General features: G+C 37.1%; 1 protein-coding gene and 1 long non-coding RNA gene across 43 annotated transcripts in view; one reads left to right on the forward strand and one right to left on the reverse strand.

The window, feature by feature from the left end:
• LOC118442821 (uncharacterized) overlaps nucleotides 1-26,459 on the reverse strand; it is a 404,525-nt gene that overhangs the window by 266,575 nt on the left and 111,491 nt on the right. Inside the window, exon 3 of the long non-coding RNA XR_014983515.1 lies at nucleotides 26,162-26,229. This is a non-coding gene — a long non-coding RNA (uncharacterized LOC118442821). The remainder of the gene's footprint in view (nucleotides 1-26,161; nucleotides 26,230-26,459) is intronic.
• LOC118442789 (CUGBP Elav-like family member 1-A) overlaps nucleotides 1-26,459 on the forward strand; it is a 269,901-nt gene that overhangs the window by 130,946 nt on the left and 112,496 nt on the right. The gene's annotated exons all lie outside the window — the stretch shown is intronic.

Raw genomic sequence — 26,459 nt, forward strand, 5'->3', positions numbered from 1 at the left:
ATCGAGCGAGCAAGAAATGCCAATTTCGAATCTGTGTTTAACTTTTCAACTACGAGGCGCGGTTGCCGGCAAAAGCTTTGGCGATGGGATAAAGGCAGAAAGAAAGAAACAAAGAGAAAAGGAGAGAGGGAGTAGAAGAAAAAGTCAAAAAGTATAGGAAACGTCAAGGATGTTCTAGAAGGGAAGACGAAGTATGCGAACGTTCGTCCAGTTTTCTCTGTATATATAAAACTTGCACGGTCCGTAGGAAAAGCGAGAAAGATACAAAAAAAAAAAAAAAAAAAAGAAAAAAAAAAGAACGAACTCAAAGTTTTCTTTTCTTCTTCTAAGCTCGACCTTTGTTTCTCACCAATATAGAATGTGGTCAATGCGACATTGAGTAATCATCTAATGCAACGACCCTTATGTGACAGCCAAGTGGTATTATATTCGATAGAACACTTGTCTTTTTCTTACTTTTCTATAGAGAGGATTGATCAGACGCATCGAACGATTAGAATTCAATTTATGGAAACTTTTTATTTGACTTTTTGACAAATCTAACATCGATTATCTGATCGAAAAATGACTTTTTTTTTTATTTTTGTTCATTTTTTTTCATCCTTATATGATCTTCACTTAAAATTTGTTACAATTTTGATATGATCCCTTAATAAAAATCAACTTTGAAAAGTGTATGCTCTTTCGGTCAGGGCGACGTAAATACATCAAATTTACCTATATAGTTCATAGCGACAAATCAAATGTCCACGTTGGCTTGCCAGATATATATGTACTGTCGCGGCATACCATATTTATGTGTTTTGCGAAGGATTTCTAAGAGGATGCAAAGAATATCGTAAAACAGGGAGGTAGAACATTATTGCGACTTGCACGGCCTATGGATAGCTAAACGCATAAATTCTGCCCTCGCTGTTCTGCGTAGGTGGACGTAAACGGTATAACGAATATCACTTGGCACGTTAGCCCAAAACTTACTCCATATTATTTCTCAGTAATACAATAACTATATTAATAGATGCAAGATTGTTAAAAGTTATTTTATATTACGATGAAATATTAAATTTTATTTCAATTGCAATTAAATCGGAGATTCGCAATACGATCCATTTGAGAATCGTTTTATGAAAATTCAATCGAGATCTCACAATGGATAATGCGTGACCCAATTATTCACGTTTGATCATTGATTATTCTTCACCGAACTACAAAGTAATAACTCTTTATCAGCAAACATTTTTCTGGATTATCGCGATTGGCCAATGGTTGAACGAACCATCGTGATCCTTCACGCTTACTTGCAAGCCTGCGATTTGCTTGCCCGAGGAAACGTTGCCGATAATGTAACTTATCCACGATGGAGTATACGTAAGCTCCAAGAATCTCGCTAACTCAATTTCAACCCGGCCGGCCGTTCGACGATGGCGTCCATACATATTACGAAATCCTCTTATCGATATGGCCTGCAGTCTCGCCGCAATTCACGGAAACGTGCTTTATCTTCTCGAGTAGTGTTTCTCAGCTAGCAAGAACTTCGATCATGCGATCACCGCCACTCTCTCGTATTCGAGTTTACGAGTTTTCCAAAATAATTGTGCCACTTGTAAAATTCTTCTCAACGAGACGAATTATATAATCGATCGAGGAGAAAGAAATTATACTAATATTTTTTTACGAGATTCATTAGATTATATGCAATATTTTTAATTTTGCGTTTGCATCGGGAATAAGAGACGACCGTGTCACTTGATAAGAAAGAAATAAAATGAACAAGTGTAAAAAAAAAACTAAAAGAGTAGCATCTACTTGAGTTTGTAATTAAGCGTGTTGCGCGATTTCCAATGGGAATAAAGAGCGATAGAAAATTTTCTACATTGCCACGTTTAACGCTTTCACCCGGAGAATTTCGTTTCACGATGTTTCACGGACTATCCGAGTGTGCCTAAATGGCATTTTTGTTCCGTTGGGAAATCACGCATTCGATAAAGCGCGTTTCGTATGCCATCGTTAATTCCATTTGTACCTCTTTGCTCGGTTTTTCTCCAACATTGGCGATCGTGTATACCTTCTTCCACATCCTCTCTCTCTCTCTCGTTTTCCTATCTCCCTCCCTCCCTCCCTCCCTATTTCCTTCTATCTCCTCTCTAATTCTGTTCCTCGACTTCATTCGTACCGCCACCCTTCGTTACATCGACCCCAACCACCGAATATATTACAAAGAGAGAAGAGGAATTTAAATTGCCGCGAAAGTATTAATTGTCTCCCCTTCGTGCTTTACAGTAACCATTCGCCGTATCTCTCCATCTCTCTTCTCATTCTTCTTTTTACTCTTCTTCTTCTTCTTCTTCTTCTTCTTCTTTTCCTTTCAACTCGTTTTCTTTCAATCATCTAGTTTCCATTCTCGAAATCTCGATGGAAAGTAACAACCGGAATATATTACTGATATCCGTGTATCTCACGCGATAATCGTTGATTATTTTTAATATCCCATTTATTCGTGTATGGCAAAGCATTCGTTAATTTCATTTGTATAGTTATTTGTGCTCGCGAGATTCGAGCTCGTGACGATAGCCGTTATCGTTAACTCCGTCGACTCTTTTACGTTTCTCATTCTTTTCCCCTCTTCTCTTCCTTCTTCTTTCGAGCGCAATTCTTCCTTCTGCCCCCCCTCCCTCCTCCCATCCCTCTTTCACCACCTTTTCTCTCCATTCCGATTCGACAACGAACGAGTAACTGCATCCGGACCACTCGAACGCGTAGGAAAAGTATTGCTGGGAAGAAGCTATCCTATTCCCGCGTCTCCTTTCTTCTGTTTTCATTAGACTCCATTCGGATCTTTCGAGTAAACACCCGAGCCAGCTCAGGCGAGGATATAAAACCACTTTCCTTCGAGATTATTGACATATCGGTCGAAGGAAATTGAGGTGTCTGCCGTGGCGAACGATTTGGCCAGGCGTTAGAGTTCGTATTGAGAAAAAGCAAGAGAAGAGTAAGAAAGATAGAAAAGGAAAAAAAAAGAAGAAAGGCAGTGGAAAAGTAAGAGAAAGGGGAACGGTGAAGGGGGAGGGAAAAGAAAAAGGTAAGACTACTGTTACACCTATTGATTAGCCGTAGAGAAAAGGATACAACGCCTACGTTTCACGAAGCGAACACATCGAATTAGAAAAGAAAATGTATTTCTTAAGACGATCGACGTTGCTGTTGTTGTTGTTAAGTTATAAATCGACAAGATAAGACGTATAAGCCAAACTCAAACAGGGAAACAAGGTCCGCCAAAGAGGTAGTACATTCTTACCGTAGGACTGTAACTTTCTCCCTCCTGTTCGAAAGTTCGAATTACTTTCGTCGCTCTTTGGAATCACTTATTGTTAGTTCCCTGCGTGGAAGTTGGAAGGTCGGAGGCTTTAACAGCGTTGAAGTTCGGCACTGTGAAAAATGTTGGAAAGGAAGGAACGTGCGACGATTTCGAAAATTCGAAGCACTCGAAAAAGATGATGGAGAGATCGGGAGGGATGGGGGGAGGGGGGCTATGTTCTGTAGAACTTTTGTCGTCGTTGTCATCGTCGTCCTTGAGATTCAAGAGACGAAGGACGCGAGTCGGAAATTTCGTCGGAAAATCTTCATTCGTCGTCGTTAAGGGGTAGGGAGGAAGGAGTGAACCGATCGATCCGTCGTCGAGTAAAACGGGGAACGAGAAGAGAAGAGAAGAGAAGAGAAGAGAAGAGAAGAGAAGAGGAGAGGAGAGAAGAGAAGAGGAGAGGAGAGGAGAAGAGAAGAGAAGAGGAATGGATAGAAAGCCGTTCGGTGAAAGGAAAATCGAGTAGTTGTAGCAGTAGGAGTAGTAGTAATAGCAGTAGCAGTGTTGGTGGTATAACGGACAATTAATTATGTCGCGACTGTAACTAATCCTGCGGGACAATAGGGAGACGACGCATCTTTGCGTCGTCCTTCGACTACAATGCATATTGAATTCGTAAGCATCGCGGAGATGGTGAGAAGGACGAGCGTTGAAGAACCGGCCGACGAACAATGACGTGCCAGCCGCAGGTCGCGAGGGTTTCTAGCCCTCCCCTTTTGTAGTTTCCTCGATTTCCTCGTTTTGCAAGGTTTCCTCGAGTGGTACGCGCACAACCGACCCAGAGCAGCACTCCGCGTTCCGGGGTTACATCAGCAGAGTGCATCGAGGCGTGCTGTGCCGTTGTGTTGCTGCTGCTGTTGCTATTGCTGCTACCGCTACTGCTACTGCCACTGCTACCGCGCTACTACGTTCGGTGGTGCTTCATACTTCTCGCTAGCAATTCCACAGCCCTTTCTCTGTTTCCAAGCGTAGCTCTATCCGCTACTACTCTGCTACATCCTACCCATGTCAACTCGACGAGTTCGCCGGCTTCGAATTTACGCTCACGTCCTAGCAACGCATACAATTCTAGAACTATAGCATTAAACGAACCTAAACGTTCTCGATCCTTTTCGAAGAAATTGAAATATCTATCTTCTTATCAAGATTATTACGAATGATCATTTACAATTTTAGAGCCAAGACAATTAATTAATCCTTTAACTTCATTCTCAGATATAACTTTTTTTTTTATTAATAATCTATTTCACTGTCGCAATAATTCGAGATATGAAATATTTCACTTATTTATTTTCTTGCGATTAGATCCAGTCAAATATCGGCACGAACTCGAATATCTTGTTGATGAGAGATGAGTTAATATTTCCTATACAGGCGGCTGGCTTTCGAAATTGAACCCATAAAGCTAATTAAGCGATGATACAGAGATGAGTAATCTGTTGACGGCCTGCGCGTGTTCGGGAAAACTCGAAAGAGAGAATAGATGGAGAGGACGGAGATGGAACCAAAAATGAGAGCAAAGAAAATTACGGTAATTACGTTTTTGTAAAAAAGAAAAAAAGAAAAAAAAGAAAAAAGAATAAGCCCGAATTTATAGGGATTCCTGTTTGTTGCTCGATCATAGAAAACAAAAATACTTACGGCCTTCGCCCGTTGGTTCGAGATTAAAGACATAAAATTAATTGATGCGCGATACAGCGCGTTGGTGCATAAATCAAAATTACCGCTCATAAAGTAGAAAGAAAAAAGAAAGAGAGGCGGAGTGAGAGAACGGCGAAGAGAAATGAGGTAATGAAAAGAACCGCAATTTTCCGATCCTGTTTGCTTGCGCGCAGTTATATTTTTTTACCATGATTTAGAAAAGTATTGGAAACGAACGAACACAAATATGGACATATATGCGTTTAAAATAAATAAAAGAAGCTGGAGTTTTCTTTCGCAAACTCATTTCAAGTTAATTAAAGTGGAGTTTTTAATCATGAAATTGTCATAAAAGTCATAGTCGTCGTAATTTCACTCATCGTCTTTTTTGATATATCCTATTTTCTTCGTGATATTATGACGTCGAATATATATATATACAAAATCGTGTGTGTATACACATATTTAATTAGTTTCTCGTGTCTTTTTAAAACTCAAGAATATTGATTTTAATTTTGAATCAATCGAGTACGAACGAACCATTCATTCATCAATAAGTAAGGCGGATTGTATGAGATAATATAATACATAAGTTAAAGAAAAGGTAGAGCAAGATTGAACATGGCAGCAACGACGTCAGTTTAACACCGATATTCTTATCGCAAATACGTATCGATGAGTCTACTTGAAGCAAATCTACTTCCCTCACCCGACCGCCTGCCAGTTCTCCCCACTACCACATCAATCCCCCAACTTCCCGTCTGTTTGTCGAAGGATATCATCGGGATCGCGCCATCGAAGTGACGGACACGATGAGTCACGTTGGCATACAACCGCAGTACCGTGTTCTCCATTAGATAGCACTGTGTTGTTTTAGGCCTGACCCGAATTAGGTGCGAGCCGCTATGAGAATGTGACTCATGCTGCGTATTGGTAGCGGACGTTTACTTTGATAGCAAATACACCGACGAAGAGCCGTAGTCGTCGTCGTTGTCGTTGTCATAGTTGTCATTGTCGTTGTAGCGCGTTAAGTGTTCCACCAACTATACTTATATCTTTTTACTTTTCTTTTTTTACCTTCGTACATCATCTTGAAAAAGTTACAATGCTACCAGGACTGTTGTTTTCCCTCATACTATTCGTATCTTTCTAATTAATCGTCGTAGCTTCTTTCCTTTTTCTTTTTTTTTTTTCACACCCTAATAACATTTTCATAGTGGTTTAAATGAAAATCGAAGGCACCAAAAAAAAAAAGAGACGTTTTTAGCATAGTTACTTCCTTGTTGTACCTCGTTAAATATCGATCACAAATCCGGTAAGACGAATAATTTGGAGGAATAATAGAGGGAAGATTGACGGGTGACGTAACGACAGATTTTTTAGTAAAAAAGAAAAAGAAAAAAAAAAAATTTCTCATGAAGAGATTCGTCCTCGAGGATGGTCTCGATCGATTTTATCGATGATTTGACCCTTCTTCACTGAGCGAAGACAATAGGGGTAGAGGTCCAATCAAGCACGGTTACATAAATAGAAAAATTCATCGTTAGAGTCGCGTGTCGTCCATAATTCAGGCAGACAACGTGGTCGTTAAGGAAAAGTTTCAACATTACAAGGACAAAATATAAGGCTGTAGTCGACTTTTGCAAAGAAAAAGAGGAGAAGGTTGGAAGATCGTGTCTGGAAGGAGTTGCCGTCCCTTAAATTGTATCACAAATTGTCGGCTCTCCTGCTGCGCTTAGGGTGGTCCGCGAGAAAAAGCGTAATGGCCTGTTACGCGATGATGAGACGTACAACGTTCTTGAAGTTTTCTTCGATTCTCCTTTCGCCTTTCTATTTTATTTCGCGAGTGAATTTTATGAATACGTAAAAAGAATTGACAATTCTATAAAGTAGAAAAAAAAAAGAAAAAAAAGAAAAGAAAAAAAAGAAAAAAAAAGAAAAAGAAAGACAAAGAAAAAAGGAAAATATTCTATCGAAGATTAAATTGGAACTATCCTATCAAATTCGTTCGATTTTCGATTAGCAAACTAAAATCATTTTAATTGGGTATAGGTCGACGGTCAAATTGATTCAGCCAATTGAGTCGAAATTCGCATACACGCGATGAATAACAAGGTCCCGTATCGCAAAGCTAGTTTCTCCTATTTCTACGCTTCTCTTCGCGATATCCGTTTCTCTGTCTCTGCGTCTTTGCCAAGAACAGGTAGACCATTCTATTGTGTTGCAACGCCCATGGCTATCGGCCGGACAACGAACAATAGAAATCATGATGCCCGCATTTGAACGGTGTATTCCCGGATAATTGCTTTCGAGAATCTAAAACAAACTACGTGCAGTTGCCGTAGGCGAGAAACCTCGTTACACAATTTTTCTTCCTTTCTCTTTCTATCTCTATTTTTCCTTTTTTTTTTTTTTCTTTTTTTCGATCATTCTTTCTCTATGCATTTCGTTGCTACTATACTTCTCCAATCGATCTCCATTTTCAACGGGAGAATTTCAGTTTTGGACAGACCACGCTTTTGTCGGGGACGATATACGATCTTCTACAAATTGCAATAGCAATCTATAAATCTATCTCTATATACGATACATCGAACATTGGCCATCGATGGTGATAACATTTGCCCTCACGATAGCTATGCGTTTCCTCGAATTTTCCGAGACAACGTGAAACGAGAGAGGAGAACATAGAGTCGACATTTGGTAGTATCCTTCGATCGATCGAAACCAAATTCGGAATCATTGATGTTTTCATTTTAAGGCCTTTATATATATATATATATATATATATATACATACAGATATTTAGAATTTTAGTTTCTTATAACATTTCTCATTTTGTAAAAACGTTCGACTAGTTATTAGATTTGTTGGAATAAATTTTAATTTTAAATACAAATTTAGCTTGTTCTCTTTTGTCTTTCAGACACCGAGTTTCGCGCGATAGAGTCGGTTGCTGTAACAGCAGAGTCGAGCTCTTTACTAGACTCTCTTTACAAGTAACGATAACGATTTGGAACGTGTTAAAAGTCGGCGTCGCATTTGGAGGCCGTCCAAAAGTGTCGTGCCATGGTCCAAACCTTTCAAAGTGTCCAAGAAAGGCCTCGCTTGCTCGCCGAGCCGAACGAGCGAATGAACTTTCTGAATTCTCTTTTATCCATTCTCTTTTTTTTCTTTCTCTCTCTCTCTCTTTCTCTCTTTTTTCCCCTGATTTTATCAATGCTCTTATACACTCCCCCTCCTTTAAACGTACACATTAAACATTAAAACGTAAGAAGCTAAAGGTGTCCGATATTAATTATTAACGCGTTAAACCAGGATCTGTAAATTTTCGTCTTCGACCATTTTCATGTTTTGTAGTTCTTCTAGTGTATAAAATTAGTTATAAAAAAAAAAAAAGAAACAAGAAGCGCGTAAAAGCATCGAAGGAGTACAAAGTTTTTCGACCTTTTTACTTCACCGTCTATAAGATTTTCAAAAGACTTTTGCAGAGAAAATAAGCAAGACCTTTAATATAATCTGTAAAAGAGCGAATTTTCTTGTCGTTACTGCTGCTGTTGTTGCTGCTGCTGTTGCTCGATATTGGCTACAAACGACATAAAGTAAATCCTGAAGATAAAAGAAAGAAGAGAGAGAGAGAGAAAGAAAGAGAGAGAGAGCGCTTCACGAATACTTCTTGTAACGAGCCATCAAATGCGCGAAAACGTTTATCCTCATTTTATGCTTTTCTCCGTTGTTTCGCGTAATTCATAAAACGCAAAAGTGACATCCTTTAAAAGAAAGAAATAGAGCAGAAAAGACAGAGAAAGAGAGAGAGAGAGAGAGAGAGGGAAGAAGAGATAAAGGAATATGGGTAAAAACAAAAGGGAAGGCATGGAATGACGGAAACGTCGGACGATAATCGCTCCTATAATATTCAATATGCCAAACGATGAAGGTAGCTTATTCATCAATTCAAATCCACAAGTTCTCTCCATTCATACAAATCGCACGTAAACCGAACGTCCTGGGCCCGCGTCCGTACCTTAATGGATGCAGTTTCCCTTAGGGGACCAACGACCGCCAGTAGATCTGCGGAAGAGAAGCGTTAGAGGGGCTTAAAGGGATGGTCTAGGGGGTGGACAAGGGGTTGGTTCCCGGCTGCTTTCTGCCAGCGAATCTAGCAAAGCAGGGGATGATTCTAAACGTACGGCCCGATAGGGAAATCCAGCATACGTCCAAAGCCCTCTCTGTCTTCTCTCACATACATGCATACAAATACACTCATACTTTCTCTCTTCCTCTGTAAGCACGATCTCTATTCCCTTTCTGTATTCTCCGGGCGATAACGTTTCCGGATGTTGTCTCCGCCCATACACCACCCGTACTTGCTCGTCCGCCTTCTTTGCGCATCCTATTGCTGCTTCTGCCGTTGCCTGATTCAGAGTTACGCGCTGACTTTTCGAAAGATTCCTTCTCTCCAAGGAATTGGGCAAATTTGAACGAGGGGAAGGGCAAAAGAGAGAGAGAGAGAGAGAGAAAGAGAAAGAGACAGGCAGACAGTGAGAGAAATAAAGAAAGAAATAAAGAGAAAAGAGAGAGAGAGAGAGAGAGAGAGAGAGAGAGAGAGATAGAGATAAAAAGGTGGTCTCGATTCTCAATGCGAAGGGGACTTTCGGCAGATAAGAAAGATCGAACTTATTGCCAATTAGGGTGATTTATAGGAGGAATATTGTTTTCTTTCCCTACCTCTTCTGCATTTGGATAAGGGTACTTTCGAGAGGATGAAGGGGATAACAGACTGGACCAAACGAAGTTGATTTTGCGTACTCGGAGATAGAAAAAGAAAAAGAAAAAAAAAATGCCAAATGGTCTGAATTCTTCAGAGAATCATTTTTACTGTTATTGTTATTATCATTATTGAAGATAAAAAGAGAAAAGTAATAGGAGGACTACCATTGAAATAAACCTCGCAATGATATCATTATATGCCAACGGATTTAACTTCGTATCAAATTTATTACTACGTTAGAGAATTGCCTCGTTAATATCCTTCGAAATAACGCCTCGTAAGAATATTTAAGAAGACAAGAGAAAAGAGTGGCATTAGAGAAAAGTTGAATTTGAAGCTAAAGCAGAAACGAGACGTCGGACTCGCCCTTTGTCAGTGTCAGCAGCACCGAGTTCCGATGAATGCTACGACGAACGGATAGGACAACGACGACGGGTATGGCGGCAAAGGAAGTGGGGTGACGGAGGTAGTAGCTTCTTTCTGCGCTTTCGCTGAAGCGGCTTTTTTATTCGAGCTCCTTTGGCGCGAGAGAGAGAAAACTAATCGGGAAGGGGTTCGTGCCGGTGGCTTTTTTCCAGTCCCGTTTCCTCCGTGCTTTCCGGCCTTCTCCAACGGCACCGGGATGATTATCCGACGCTTCCTCTTTTCAAGTAGGTTCTTCATGCCCTCCTTTCTCCTCCTTATTCTCCTCCTCCTCTTCCTCTTCTTCGTACACATACACATCCGTACAAGTTCGTAGGTAGAAACGTCCATTTCTCGTAAGCTTCTATCTTTCCCTCGATCTTTGCGACTTATCCTCCCCTGCTCCTTCTTATCTATATACCTACCCTCTGTCCTTCCCCAGCCATGACTTCCGTTGACATCTTTGATCACGAACGTCTCCAGAGGAACACCACTCATGCTACCGTCGGCCATCTAAGATTTGAATAGAGACTCGATGCTTTTGATGTCCTTTACAGGGAATACACGCGCTGACCATTGGCTTTCCATTACTCTCGGACGTCGATCCTTCTTCTTCTCCTTCTTCTTCTTACATTCTTCCTTTCACCCTTTCTGCTACTTCACCGACGTCTCCCGTTCTCTCTCTCTCTCTCTCTCTCTCTCTCTCTCTCTCTCTCTCTCTCTTTCTCTCCTTTCTCTTTCTATCTCTATCTTTCTTCCTCGAATCATCCTGTTCACGCACATACGTACTTACTCTTCTCTATAATTCAGCAAAACGTTAATGTATAATCACGATCCAAAGGTCTATTAACGGGTTACATCTTCGATACGCGACTGAAGTCTAAAGCATTCATGGATGTAGACACGCGAGATACGATCTCTCCTTTGATTTCTCGAGCGATCCTAGGTTTCCTCCTCCCATTCGTCACAGATATTCGCTCGTCTATATATCACTGCTATTGCTGTTTATCAACATTGCTTTCACGAATTTCTCTTGTGGTCGCCATTGCGGGCAAGAATATCGATAAAACTTTCCATTATTGGAAAGAATTGAATAGAACATTCATAAAATGATGTTTTTATAAAATGATGAAGTCTTAGGGATTCCTTAATACGTGCCTAAATAATCTACATTACAAAAAGAAGGAAAGAAAAATATATATATATATATATATATATATATATATATATATGTATATATAAATAAAAAAAAGAAATAAGAATGCAAGTTTTTCTTAATGAATCGACCTTTTAAAAGTTAGTATTTATCGTAAAGATCGTTAAATAAAGCCTTACGTAAATCTAGGATTTTAAATTTAGAAGCGAGGCTAAAAGGAGAAAGGCGAATGATGACCCAATGGATTTCTCTAAGTACTTTTGGATTAAAAGCTTAAAGGTCTTCCTTGTCGTTCGATCCGTTTGTATTAAAAAATTTCGAGAAATTGGTCTTAATCGTGCAAGGACACCATCCAGCGGATATAATCGAATTTCTTGTAAGAGACGTTCACTTAAAAATTTAACTCCATATACCTCTTCGTTTGTACGTAAAGATATAAATAGAAATAGAAATTTAGGGAGAAAGTTATATCGATCGCTTTAGCAAAGGTATCATTATTAATTGAAGTGGTTGCTCTCTTTACGATAATTATTCTTAAATCGAAATAAATAAGACGTTTACATATATGTCGTAAATAATTATGAAATATATAAATATAAGAAGAATTCATTGTGCCACTATTTCATTTTTTACTTTTTATTCAATTTTCTCTTTTCAAACGTATCTATTCTCAATATTGAGATAAATGTATTATAAAAGAAACTTCACTTGTATATGAAATTGCTTCTACAGATAATTTCGTGGCAGCTGGCCTGTCTTGCTCCGGTTCTTTCCTTATAATCAGTCCTAATGACTCGAGCCAAGTTTCACGAGCGTATTATTCATGGTCGCAGTTTGGCGTTCCTAGGAAGCGCACCTTCGTCTAATTTGCTAAAAGCTGAAAATTCAACGAGTCGTCGAGATCGACGAGGCACGGACATTCCAACGAAAGTCAGAAATTCAAGTAACGTCGCCTTTCCACTATCCTCTCTCTCCCTCTCTCTCTCTCTCTCTCTCTCTCTCTCTCTCTCTCTCTCTCTCTCTCTTTCCTTCTAAAGATGATGAGAGTACCGAGAGAGATCGAAAGGTCGTAAGAGTGGGACTTATTGGAAGAAGAGTTATTGAATCGCTTGTCGAAAGTTAGACGCGGATAAGTGCGTACCGTTTAAGAGATCTCGCTCGTTAAAGAGTCCTGCAATTATCGTCAATAATCTTCACTTTTTTTCTTTTTCTCAATAAAATATACTAACATCGATAGAACTTCTCTTTAGAATAGTTAAAATGCCAAAGTTTAAATTTTATGATTTTGTTGAATTACTCAAAGAAACAGAAAAAAAGAAGAGCAAAAAAAAAAATAATCGATCGTAAATACAAGCTCTTTTAATGAAAATTTTGTAAACCAGGTTCAACGACGTAATTCAATCAAATAATTTTCTGTTCGTTAAGTCTGTAAAATTTTCACCGTCGGTAATTACTCGCGCAAACGTATTGAAATAGTTTAAAGTATATCATTACGCAACGTACTTCATAACAAAAGTCCGTAGGTGGTTAAATTTAATTATGTTGGTCGAGTACCTTTTACTAATTAAATTATTGAGGTAGTTAAATAACATCGATTTTTATGTAGATTCAAATAATATTTGATTAGTTTCGCTAAATGAAAAATTCTAGTTATGGCGGAATCGGGTTTTATTAATTTACTAAAATCTATATTTTTAATAAACTCACTGGTATGTTCAATAATAATAAAAGTTGCTGATGCTACGGTATCGAAGCAAATTTTTATCGAAATTGAAATATCAGAAAGATCCACAAGTACGTAGGTACGTATATAAAAAGAGCCGAAGTAAAAAGACGCGAAAAGACTTTTCAAGTCGAGTCTCTCTCATTTACCTCTTTAAATTCGGATAATTAGTAACTTCGTTTGCTTCTAGCATTTATGAATTCCGTGTAACGTATATAACTAACTTTCTAGTTCAGAATTTTCGAAAGTCGAACGCCTCTTAACGAGAACCTTTAGAACTTTACTTCCCACTCTCTTTCGATTTAGTGATCTCGAACTTCATCCTTGACTAACATCTCGTTCAGTCTTTACGATTTTCGAGCCATTAGCCAAAGATCGATCGCGATTTGGCGAAGTTTTCCAAAAGGTACCACATCTCGGAACATTGAACTTGCAAGGAGCTACATCTTTGCGAGCATAGGTTTGAGTAAATGTAAATACGGTTAGATCTTTGGTTGAATAGAAGGAAGAAGAAGAAGAAGAAGAAGAAGAAGAGAAAGAGAGAGAGAGAGAGAGAAAGATAATGAACAGCCTGACAAAGTCGTACTGGAGGTAGACGTTTTCAAACGTCATGTGTAATTTTACGGACGAGTACGATAAAGGAGAAACAGAAGATAGCCAGTTAGTGAAACTCGAACGAGAAATTTCGTGTCTCTCTTGCGATCGTGAGATTTTATTAGATTAGTTGGTGGTTGCTTATTCGCTCGCTACCTCGGTCGTTCGCATCCCAACCTCTGGCAGTTAGTTTGTTTCACGAAACAGGAAGAAGAGTAAGAAGAGATAGAGGACCACTAGCAAGCGTGCTATCAATTGGATCATTAATTTCGGAATCTTGAAGTTAACGTGAAATACCGTTTCGTTTTCGCTGTGCAATGGTCTTGCATTTTTTAAACCTCCATTCGGGTTAATGAAAGTTTCATGCGGAGAAACCACACGGCCTTCTAAACAAAGCTTCTGTACGAACGCGAGCGTACGATGCCACCGGATCCTGCTACCTTACCACCACTTGTAATTTTGCTGTCTCTTTGTGAGTTTTCCCAACCTTAGGAAGTTAATTAAGGCCGACGTCGCGAGAACGCTCCGGACTTCGTAATTCTTTTCTTGCAAGAAAGCTTAAAAACTTTCGTAAGCCTATTGTACCATGTCGAGCTCGTTATCGGGTACTTTTACGAGGGTTATTTTTCTTTCTCCTAAAGGCATCGCCTGTACCATGGCTTTTTGAGATCGTTCTACGACTCGTTGTCTGCAATTGCTTCTTTATAAGCCAATGTTCGAGAAAAAGTTTTGTCAAACTCTTATTAGACTTAAAGCGTATCGTACACTGCAAGAACCATTGATTAAAATAACGTGAAGAGTAGAGTAACATTTCAAAATTGTGTAAAAAATATTATCCTGGCAAATCGTTACTTAATTTTTTTTTTTTTTTTTTTTTTTTTTTTTTTGTAAAGGAAATTCAATGTCACTCTTTTTTCTTTTGTTTTATTCGTCATAACGCATTTATCGATTAATTATTAAATAATATAAAAATCGAAGGAAAAAATTCAACGTCCAAAATGATCTGATTCTATTTGGGATTGTCTGGAGTGTACAATGAGATAATTGGAAATGACAAAGGGCAGGGCGTTATCGCGTCAGAAAGCAACGTAGTTCGAATTCGGTCGTGAATTTGGGCGAGCGTTCGCGAGAGGGTGGCAGCCGCGTGTAAGAGGGTGCTCGAGAGAAGGCACAACGAGGAGGAAAGTGCATGGTGGCCCATTTGCTAGTAGGGATATGGAGACAGAGCTTGTAGGATCACGAAGCATGATTTCACGGGACGGTGGCCGGGTGAGTGTCATGCCATTGGATGGCAGAGCTATGCGAACTCCATGTATCATGTATAGAACTTGACGAAGCTATGCCAGTGCGCACTGTACGATGGGAGATGGACGTATGAAGATGGAAAGGGAGGCGTCTCTTTGCAACAATACTATGTCGTTTCCAAAACACGCTTCGAGACCGCGTGCCGAGCGTGTTTCACCAACGAAATAAGAGTACAAGGCTCTCGTGTCAAAATGGATAAACGATCGTCCCTTGGACTTTACGTAACATCCATTTTTCTCTGGTTAACATCGTCTGCCACAAATTTACTACTTTCGTATAGACATTTCAAAAAAAGAAAAAAGAAAAAAAAAGGGAAAAATAGGCATCGAAATACTTTGGTTGGAGGTAGTACGGCATAAAACCTAATAAATTCTAATAGATTTACGTTCGAACGATACAAGTGTTTTCTTGATAGGCAATTAATTTCTCTTTTCCCCGCTTTATTCTATTTCGGGGAAATTCTTTGGAAAGATCAAACCTGAATACGATGCTCTCTCGCAGAGAAATTTGCGCGGAACGTGAAAGGAAAGACAAAGAGAGACAAATAGTAGTTATATAAAGAAGTCGATCGGGATGTACCATCATTGATCGATGTAGGCGAAGAGGAAGAGAAAAAGAAGGATATAAACGGTTGTTCCTCCCTTCCGGTCTTCTCCACACGATGAATAGAGGAAAGTGAAGGGGAAGAGAAATAGCCGGTCGCGAGGTGCCTTCGGCTCGCTCGGATCAAACGCGTATCCCGATAAAAATCCTAACGAATTCTTTCACCTTAAAAAGAGAAAATTCTTTCGCTCTTTGGCGAGCGGAATGGCGCGGTAATGCTGGAAGCATTGTAGATCGAATCATGCCCCCTTTGAGGACACGAATCCGACTGCAATTTTTCCGTGGGACAAAGGTTCGGTGCAGGTGGAGCGCGCGAGAGCGTCAGAAAGGGCGAGTCTCTGAGCAAAGCGACGGGCAAAGCGGCTTCGTGGGCTCTCGAGTTCGCTTCGTCGAATACATTCACGTCAATTCCACGTATAACACCATAAACGTACGTGTATAGGGGCAGTCCTGAATTCCCTGCTACTATCGTCCTAAATATAATACATATGCTTTTCGCTATTGCTTTCGTTGAACTCTATTCGTTCTCCAAGTAGCTTTTCCTAAAGCATACCCGTACCTTTACGAACAATAGTTAGCATCGATGAATTTCGTTCATATGTTTATTATCTTAAAAAAAAAAAAAAAAAAATACGTTTATTGTTTATCTTAAAAAAAAAAAAGCAGAAGGAACAAGTTGCAAAAATAAGCGTACTTATTATAATATTTCTCCGTGTTCAGTCGTTCGTAATCGTTCGGAAATTATTAATCCATGTATGTTGAAAAATTGCTAGTTTAGCAGATATTTTAATTTAAATATTACCAAGAGAGCAGGTCGATGCAATTAAAACGTGATTATTACCAACGTAGAAAAAAATTATTTCTTCGGTAAAAATGATTTATTAATTAATTTAGTAATTTTATAACTCGGTTGCAATCTGAACTTTCTTTTTGGCAAAAAAAAATAAATTTGGTACGTAAGAATTTTTTTACAAAAAATTATTTATAATAAATTGTTAATTAATTATTAACAATATGTTGAAAAATTAAAGAAAATCTTTTCCATTAAAATGATATTTGATTCAAATTTTTATGACTTTTTGTTTTAGAGATACACCGAAGTAAATGGAAGATGTGATTATTAATAATATAGAAACAAATTTGTTTATTTAATAAAAAACTAATTTGTTTATTAATTATTCATTAATCCATATAATTTTCTAAATCAATCTCAATTCGAATTATTTTTTCGCAAAATTTATTTGGTAAGAATTTGTTTATAAAAAATTGTTTATAACAAATTGTTAATTATTTATTAACAATATGTTAAACAAATAGAAGGAATTATCTCCATTAATATGGCATTTGTTTCAAGTCTTTATGACTTTTAGTTTTAGAGATGTACCGAAGTAAATGGAAAATGTGATTATTAATAATATAGAAACAAATTTGTTTATTTAATAAAAAACTAATTTGTTTATTAATTATTCATTAATCCATATAATTTTCTAAATCAATCTCAATTCGAATTATTTTTTCGCAAAATTTATTTGATAAGAATTTGTTTATAAAAAATTGTTTATAACAAATTGTTAATTATTTATTAACAATATGTTAAACAAATAGAAAGAATTATCTCCATTAATATGGCATTTGTTTCAAGTCTTTATGACTTTTAGTTTTAGAGATATACCGAAGTAAATGGAAAATGTGATTATTAATAATATAGAAACAAATTTGTTTATTTAATAAAAAACTAATTTGTTTATTAATTATTCATTAATCCATATAATTTTCTAAATCAATCTCAATTCGAATTGTTTTTTCGCAAAATTTATTTGGTAAGAATTTGTTTATAAAAAATTGTTTATAACAAATTGTTAATTATTTATTAACAATATGTTAAACAAATAGAAGGAATTATCTCCATTAATATGGTATTTGTTTCAAGTCTTTATGACTTTTAGTTTTAGAGATATACCGAAGTAAATGGAAAATGTGATTATTAATAATATAGAAACAAATTTGTTTATTTAATAAAAAACTAATTTGTTTATTAATTATTCATTAATCCATATAATTTTCTAAATCAATCTCAATTCGAATTATTTTTTCGCAAAATTTATTTGGTAAGAATTTGTTTATAAAAAATTGTTTATAACAAATTGTTAATTATTTATTAACAATATGTTAAACAAATAGAAGGAATTATCTCCATTAATATGGTATTTGTTTCAAGTCTCTACGACTTTTCTTTCCAAAGATATCGCCACGGAAAGATTTCCATTCATAATTTGTATAGTACAGCTGTTCGTAGTAATAGTAATAGTAGTAATAGTAAGACGGCGTAAATTCGTGGAATTTATGTAGGTCAGTGTGCCATCGAGCCACTTGAATGAAATTATGTAGGTTAGTGGGTCAACGTAAACGTCTTCCATATTTATGAGAATATTTCCAAAACTAAAAGTCGTAGAGATTTGATCAAAACGTCATTTTAAAGGGCAGAATTTTCTCTATATTTTTATCATATTGTTAATAATTAATTAACAATTTATTATAAACAATTTTTATAAACAAATTCTTACGAAGTAAATTCATCTTATTTGATCCTTTCAAAAAATTCAGATTCCAACTAAAATATAAAATAACATGAATAAATTATCATATAATTATATGAATAAATTAATAAACTTATTAATACTTTTTTATCGAAATAAGAATTTTTTCCTATATTGTTAATAATTACCTTTTCCCTTCATACGAGAACATCTCTATATTTCTGTATCTCTATATAACTAAATCGTAGAGTTTTGAAATATTATTTTGCAGGACTTAATTTTCTCTATTTTTTAAACATATTTTTAATAATTAATTAACACTTTGTTATAAACAATTTTTATAAATAAACTCATCTTTTTCCCAACAAAACATTCAGATTGCGATTGATTTAGAAAATAACAAATTAATGAATAATTAATAAACAAATTAGCTTTTTATCGAAGAAACAATTTTCACACGGCAAATCATTATAACTTTTAGTTTCAAAGATATTCCCATGTATATGGAAGACATTTACGTTGATACACAGACCTACATAATTTCATTCAAATTGGCTCGATAACACACTGATAACATACTATATAAATTCCGAGAATTTACGTAGTCTTACTAATAATACTAATACTACTACGAACAGCTGTACTATACAAATTATAAATGGAAATCTTTCCGTGGCGATATCATTGAAAGGAAAAGTCGTAGAAACTTGAAACATACGCCATTTTCATATCTTTTTTAATGTAGTTAATTTATTCTTTATTTTTTAAATATTGCAATAATATCGACATAATAAAATTGATTTTGTTAATAATTATTAAAACCGAATTTTTTTTTCTTTCGTAATAAGAATATAACTACGAAGTATCTCCTGAACTAATAATTTTTCAACATACTTAATTACTTTTTTCTAGAGGATACCAAACTATAAAAAAATTATTATTGCCGACTTTTATGAACAAAGTTACTCCATATTTCTAAATAAAACGGAGATATATTCAGGGTCTCAAAATTATGGTCCTGTTCTGTATATGTATGCACACATAGTCATATGCAATAATAATAGAAAAGGTTCAATAAAATTATTATCCTGCATCCGATCTGTCTCTAAATAAAAGGATAATTTGTATCAAAAACATTGCAATTACGCTCTATTGCTGATAATCATATCGTAATTGTATTAAACATAATTATGGAATGCGTCTATTGTTATTATTGTCAATATTATTATTAGTATTATTAATATTGTTTTTGTTGTTGTTATTATTATTATTATTATTATTATTATTATTATTATTATTATTATTATTATTATTATTATTATCATCATTTCGAACGTTACACATAATCGACGTTCGTCAAGAGAGAAATTAAAGCGTGTTGAACCGGAACCGTAACATCGTTTTCTCATACAAGTCGAGTACAAAAGTGACCGAAGAGTTTATTTTATTTTATTTCTTTATTTTTTTACTTTATTTTTCTTTTTTTTTTTTTTTTTTTTTGTGAAACGTTAAAACCACACTTCTTTTGTAGTTAAGCAAGAGAAAAACAAAGAGAAAGAAAAAGAGAAGGGCCATTTCTCTTTTTGCCGTTAGCTAAAAACACTTGATAAAAAGCAAAGGAGAGCAAAGAACGGAAACTTCAGTACGAAGCAAAAACTATCTCGACTAAATTGGACGAAGGGAGTTGTACATCCGAAAGGCGAAACAACGGAAAATGATAGGACGACAGAGACGGCAAAACAAAAAAGACGAGAAGGATCCCGAGCAAAGGATCTATATAAAGAAGACAATATAAACAATTAGAGATCGATTTTTTTTTCCATGAAGCATCGATATTTTATTCAGTCGATTGATTTCTTTTTTCACAACATCGTATATATATATATATATATATATATATATATATATATATATATGTATACATATATTTCTTAAGAAAAGGATAACTCATTAGCGATCATTATCGATATGAAATGGAGTATTGCATCAATCGTGTGTGTATGTTTGTGTATAACGAGAGGGAGAGAGAAAGAGACAAGGAGATGCTGTTATCGTATACCTAAATCTTTTCAGGCGTATTTGATATATTGCATATGCTAAATCGGTCAAAGCTTTTGAGGAGCTCGTACTCTAAGCTATCCTAAAGTGTTAGGTAATTTCGTTGATAGTGTCCTCGCCGGATGCATCCTAGGATGGAGGAATCGCGTAGTCTCGTAGTCACCCACTTGCGCACGTGACTGGATGCAGTTTACCTACTCGGCATTGCAAACACTCAAAACTCGAGTTAATCGTCGAAGCGAGAGCGTTTACTCTGTGCCGTGCGCTCGCGTTACGAAGGAGCGAGAAAGGAAGGAAGGAAGGAAGGATGAAGGGGCACGAAGTCTAGAAAGGGAGTTGGACCTTACTAAAGGGTTGGATGGTGGAAGGAAAGAGAAAGAGAGAGAAAAGCGTTGAGGTAACCTCCATTGGAGGGGATGAATTGAAGAGAGAGAGAGAGAGAGAAAGAGAAAAGCGTCGAGGTAACTTCCACTGGAGGGGATAAATTGAAGAGAGAAAAAGAAAGACCGTTTGCCATCGACAAACTCGACGAGCTTACGAGTTTGCTGTTTTACCAGCAACTAGAATTAGGTCGAGTTTGTACGTTTCGTGCGATTTCACTGTCAGAACCATGATGCGTTGTCGATTTAACTGACAGACATTGCTATTCGACTAATATCGACGTACCCGATACGAATGCCATTTCCGTCAGGAACTCTTTTTCGAGAGTCGATTTTATTTTAATATTCAATCTACATTACGCTTCGGAGACTCTTTTCTCATTATTTCAAAAAGAAAAAAAAAAAAAAGGAGAAGAAAAAAGAATTGTATGTTTTATTTCTTATTAAATCCGAGGAGCTCTCTTATTTATCCAGCCGATTTTAAAATCCTTTATAGAAACATTCGCGTTTATATCGTTCGAATCATAGAATTTGGCGTTTTAACGCTATCAATAATTCGACGTTATATCACACAAACGCATACACACGGACGAGAACGTACACGCGAACGAGGCAAACGGAACGGCTAACGAATCGTTCGCGTAACTGATCACGCTTTTCTCACTGAACAAACACTCGTTTGTTCCTCCGTCATCGAAGGGTGAACTAAATTTTCCCCTTTCTGGTACCTCTACTCCCCTTCTTTTCCCTTTCCTCTTTCAACCGCCCGTTCTCTCGACGTAACCATCTATGATTTTAGTCCGACGTGTTTTCGAACGAGATTTTTTAAATGAATTTTCACGATTCGTTTTCTTGAAGAAGCTTAAAAAAAGAAGCTTTGACATTGATCTTCGAGTGAAGATCATTATCGAGATAAAAATTCGGATTTTTATATCGATAATCAACAGAGTGTTTTACAAAATAATGGGGGAAAGAAAAAAAAAAAAAAGAAATAAAAGAAATCGAGGAAAAGTGATGGGAGGGACGACGATGGTAGATGGAAAAATAATTAAAATCAATCGAGCAAATGCGGTGAAAAGGGCACGGTATAAGGTGCATGACGTGAATGAGGAGAAACGAGAATAAATACCGGACTAACGAGCGCGGAAATTGACGGACGCGTCCAAGGGTGCTTCAGACGGCGATACCACTAGGAATAAGAGCTGGAGCTCGCCCGATACCTTTGTCCCTCGTTAAATTCCAAAGACGATGTTATTTCGTTCTCCTCGTCATCTCATCGCTTTCTCCCTCGTCCTTCGCCCCTCTTTTTACGACTTTCCAACCTCGTTCTAAGCGAAGGCGATTATTTCTATTGCAGAATATAAGGACGTATAATATATCAAAATCTTTATATATATAAATAAACATAATTGCATTATTAATTAAATATATAATTAAAAGTGAAAATTACAAATATATATCTATTATTTCGTGACTTGTGGAATGATATATAAAAAGAGAGTGAGAATATATTAAAATCGATGAGACTCGTTGAAGGATTCTATGTACGCGATAGGAGTGAAAAGAAAGAAGAAGTTGAGGAGCGAGGGGTTAAAGTAAAGGAGGAAAGATTTCCACGGATGGCATCTTGATGGCAATGGTCCACCATTAGACGACGCGCTATTTCCATAAGAAATTACGACATATAATGGTAGTACGTGCAGAATCTCGTAATGTAGGGTTATCCGCATAAAGTCTTGAAAGGGAAACGACAGAGCTCTTTGAAATCGTGCCGGTCACCGGCCGTCGACGACATAAACGCCGGTAAGATCAACGAAACGACGTCAAAGAGAACGACTCTCTCTATTTCTCTCTCTCTCTCTCTCTCTCTCTCTCTCTCTAGATATATATATATATATGTATATAATGGCCGTGCATTCGGTGACTCGTCTGGATTATAGTCATTTTTATTTCCTCGTATTCAAAAAGTACGATCGTTAATCCAATGGTAGTAACGAAACTCTCAAGCTTTATTGCTCGAGCGGATTGACTTGCACCAGAAAAATATTACTTTTCTTTATTCTCTCGTTTCGATGATTCTCGAAATAACACTATTCTACATGAGTAGAGGAATAAACAAATGTAAATAAAAATAAATAATCCATTATAATCGATAATAAATTATTCTAGTCGTGTGAAAAGAAAAAAGAAAAAACGAGAAGAAACGATTACGTGTCAACGAGTGGACTGATCCCTAGGGTACTTCTTTGATTTACTAGAATCAAGAAGGTAAAGAAGATATAAGAAATCGATTATTCATTCTATCTTTTTCTCGCTGTATTTGATTTTCCTTTAATACAACGAAGATAACGATTATTCTTCATTCGATCGTTCGAGAAGCAAAGGGAAAAGGATAGACGGTGACTACTGAAAGGGGAGACACAGGAGCAACGATGTATTATGGATTTACTAGCAAAGAGGAGCACGTACGCAATGGAATCTAGTGGGAAATAATACGAGAGAAATTGCTTTCCAGGCCTGGCTTTATAGCGTTCGTTCCATTCCTTTGCTTTTCATACTGTGTGTTTGACGCGTCCTCGATTCTAAAGCCAAAGGATTTAGTTGATCCAATAAAAATGTTCGTTCTTCCCTTCGATGTTGTACCATAGATACATTTACGTAGGATATTTTTACATGGAGAAAAAATCTCCATAACCGAGATCCTCGAAGATAACGAAGAGCGTAGAATAGAAATACTCACTTTCGTTCGGTTTTTAGATATGTTTTCCTTTATTTTCTTTTTTCCCTTTTTTCTTTTTTTTCCCTCGATAAAACGAGTTTTCATATCGACAACAAAGTGATAACACTTTAATCCATCGATTCTCTCTTTATCCAAAAGAAAACGTTATCGAAGAAATGGGCGGAATATGGGAGATTGGCTCGAAGCTATTAGAAGTAAAGGGAGGATAGTGTTAAAGTTTCCTTCGGAAGGAATAAACGAGTATAGCCTCGTCGTACGTCTTGAGCGGAACGACTGCAACACACTCGACCCCTGAGACTATTAAACGTTTTTCGTAGAGGAGTCTAAGCTTGCTGTAAGGCCGTACGCGGAAGAGAACTCGGCTGATGCTTCGTCCCTTAAAATATTGGCGAAGTTTCGAAAGTGGCGGATCCTGAGAGCCGTGAAACGAAACTCCCAGGGGCCATTGTTCGTTGAAACCTGTAACTTTGTAGAATCGCCACATACATTATCCGAAGGAGCACCGGCAAAGAGAGAGGACGTTCCGGATATCTTTAACTTTGCGCCCTTCTACCATTTTTCAGCCTCCGCCGACTGTACCGATAACCTCTCTCCTCTCCAACTTTTCCTTCCAATTCAGCCAATCGACACGGAAGACCGAACATCCTCCCTAGAAAGAACTTAATCGCTTTTCTCGTTAATCCCAAGACATTGCATCATTGACGCGCATGTACGCCCGAGGCGTGCTAAGGTTAACAAACAACAAATCGATAACCTCGACGGTTTCCACCATCGTCGAAGATGGAAAAGAAATTTTTATTATGCGAATAAGGTCACGAATATATTTTTGTTGAAGTCGTTGTGAAATTGAAGAAGAAGAAGAAGAAAAGAGGGAGAAAGAAAGAGAGTACGTAGATAGTATATTCTTTTTTTTTATCGACTAACTCGACGCAATCAATTACAACAGCAAAAGGAAGGAAGCCATTACAAGCTTCTATAGCGTTCGATATTCATTTAAGTCGACGGCTATATTCCTTCGAGTGCATTGCTGACTTCCCCCTGGTACCATTAACGATCGGCTCTCGAGCCCTAAAAGTATATCGCTCGCACTAAATTACGAACGTTTCGTGCGGGGAGAAAATGACATCGATTATAATAACGCGTTCCAAACACTTTAGTCAGCGAAACGATATCGTTCCAATTTGGTAGAACAACCGGAGCCAATGATAAATCAATCAAGAAATCTCACGTATAGCCAGTCTCTTTCGATTATTATTTTACGAGGAACAATTAAGAAATTATAAAAAATATTACAAAATGTGATCGATCAAGGTAGAAATATCATTTATCGAGTTTATTTAAAATTCTAATGAATTACTTTCGATCGCAATGATCTTTGATTTACGCTACGCGAACTCTTGAACTAGTTTTTTATGCGTCAGGTGGTAATTGATTGTGCAAAATGATAGACTTCGTTAAAGAGTTTTCAATACTGCTGGATAGCACGAGAAGGATAGTAGGAAGGAAGGAAAAAAGATGCGAGCGAAGGATAACTTTCCAAGTGGAGGAAAACTTTTAGCGTCTTTTACTCGGTCCGACATGGGGGTTTATGCCACGAGCTTAAGGGGAACACGCGTTATGCGAGGTGACATCTACGGGTTAGCCGGATGAGCGAAGATATAGCCGGTGTGGATGGAAGATAGAGGAAGAGAGGACAAATAGGGTCGTAAGCACCTTCCTTTGATGTACTTCACCTGCATCATTTTGCCACTATCGTTCGCTCGATTTTCTTTTTCGTTCTTAGCCTTAGAAACTCGTAATTTTTGAAACTCTTGCGTTATTAAAAAGTACCTATGACTTTATGAAATTTTTAATCACGAATAAAAACACGTTAATATTTTATTTATAAAGTATTTATATCGAATTATTTGAACGAATTATTATGTTATTACGACTTTCCGTCTGGCTTCGACCCACCTTATGTACTATAAATGTACACCGATCTTCTCTTAAACCCGAGAAAGATAGATATTTCTTTTCTCTCAATGCTATATCTTCGCTAATCCAATCGAATTGCTGGCGTATATGTAGTTCGCTGGCACGTGACCAACGTCGCGACGCCGATTGGAAGTACGGATCGTGCCTCGATCTATCTCTATCAAGCGTCGTACCATTCGATTGACCAATCCTTCCCCTACCCTCTCTAGATGCTCTTTGATTAGTTAACGTACTCTCGCCTTTGATTCCGAAAGAGGATAACCAAGGTGACTGGAAGGAAGCTTTTTCCTTCCCAAGGGTCTCTCCATAAACCGATCTCTTTCTCTCTCTATCTCTCTTTCTGTCTCTCATGCTCGCGCGCGTTGCTAGTATAGACGAAGATGAGAGGAGCAAGCCGAGCGAAAAATCGCTTTAAACCTCACCAGCTAATATTAACTTTCTTCTATCGTTTTCGCGAAATTTTCCAACTCTTTCTCTTTTCTCCCTAACTTTCTTTTTTCTTTCGGAACCATCCGATCGAAAGGAAAGACCCCCAGCCTCCTCTATGCCAAGCCTCTAGGCATCCCCGAACGAGAGCTTTACGAGCCGCCTCCGCTATTATTTCGGCTTCATCTTTTGCATACCTCCGAGCGACGCTATCGATACACTCTAAGAGTCTTGATAAATCGTTGTTTGAGTCACGTTCGAATACGTATGTACGTATTCGTATTTGCAATATTTTACATAACACATTTTCAATATTCTATACGAACGAAATTAAATTTTTCTGATAATCTCAAGGAATAATATCGAGAACGATTACTTAGAAAAATAATTTGTATTATCGAATTAATATTTTACTTGATAATACTTGATATTATTGATAAAAATTGCGAACTTGTCTAAAGTTTATGCAAATATATGTTTACGTACATACCAACTTTATAGTCGTAAGTAAAAGAACTTCAAAGAGTCTCAGTGGTCCTCGACCAAAGAGGATAACTTCTGAAATGAAAAAGAAAAAAGAATAATAATAAAAAAAGAAATAAAAGAATAAAAAAATAACAACAAAAAACTTGAAATGGCGAGTAGGATGGAATAAATGAAAGGAGAACTTTGAAGTTACGTAATTTATCGAGGCGACAGAAGGAACGACGAGCGACGAAGCGATGCTCATCGGTTCAGTATTTTAACGGTGAGCTTCATGGAGGCGCGATTTTACGGCGCAACAAACT

This window comes from Vespa mandarinia, chromosome 22 (genome assembly GCF_050613455.1).
Source record: "Vespa mandarinia isolate Hongniang chromosome 22, ASM5061345v1, whole genome shotgun sequence".
In the NCBI taxonomy this organism is placed as follows: Eukaryota; Metazoa; Arthropoda; class Insecta; order Hymenoptera; family Vespidae; genus Vespa; species Vespa mandarinia.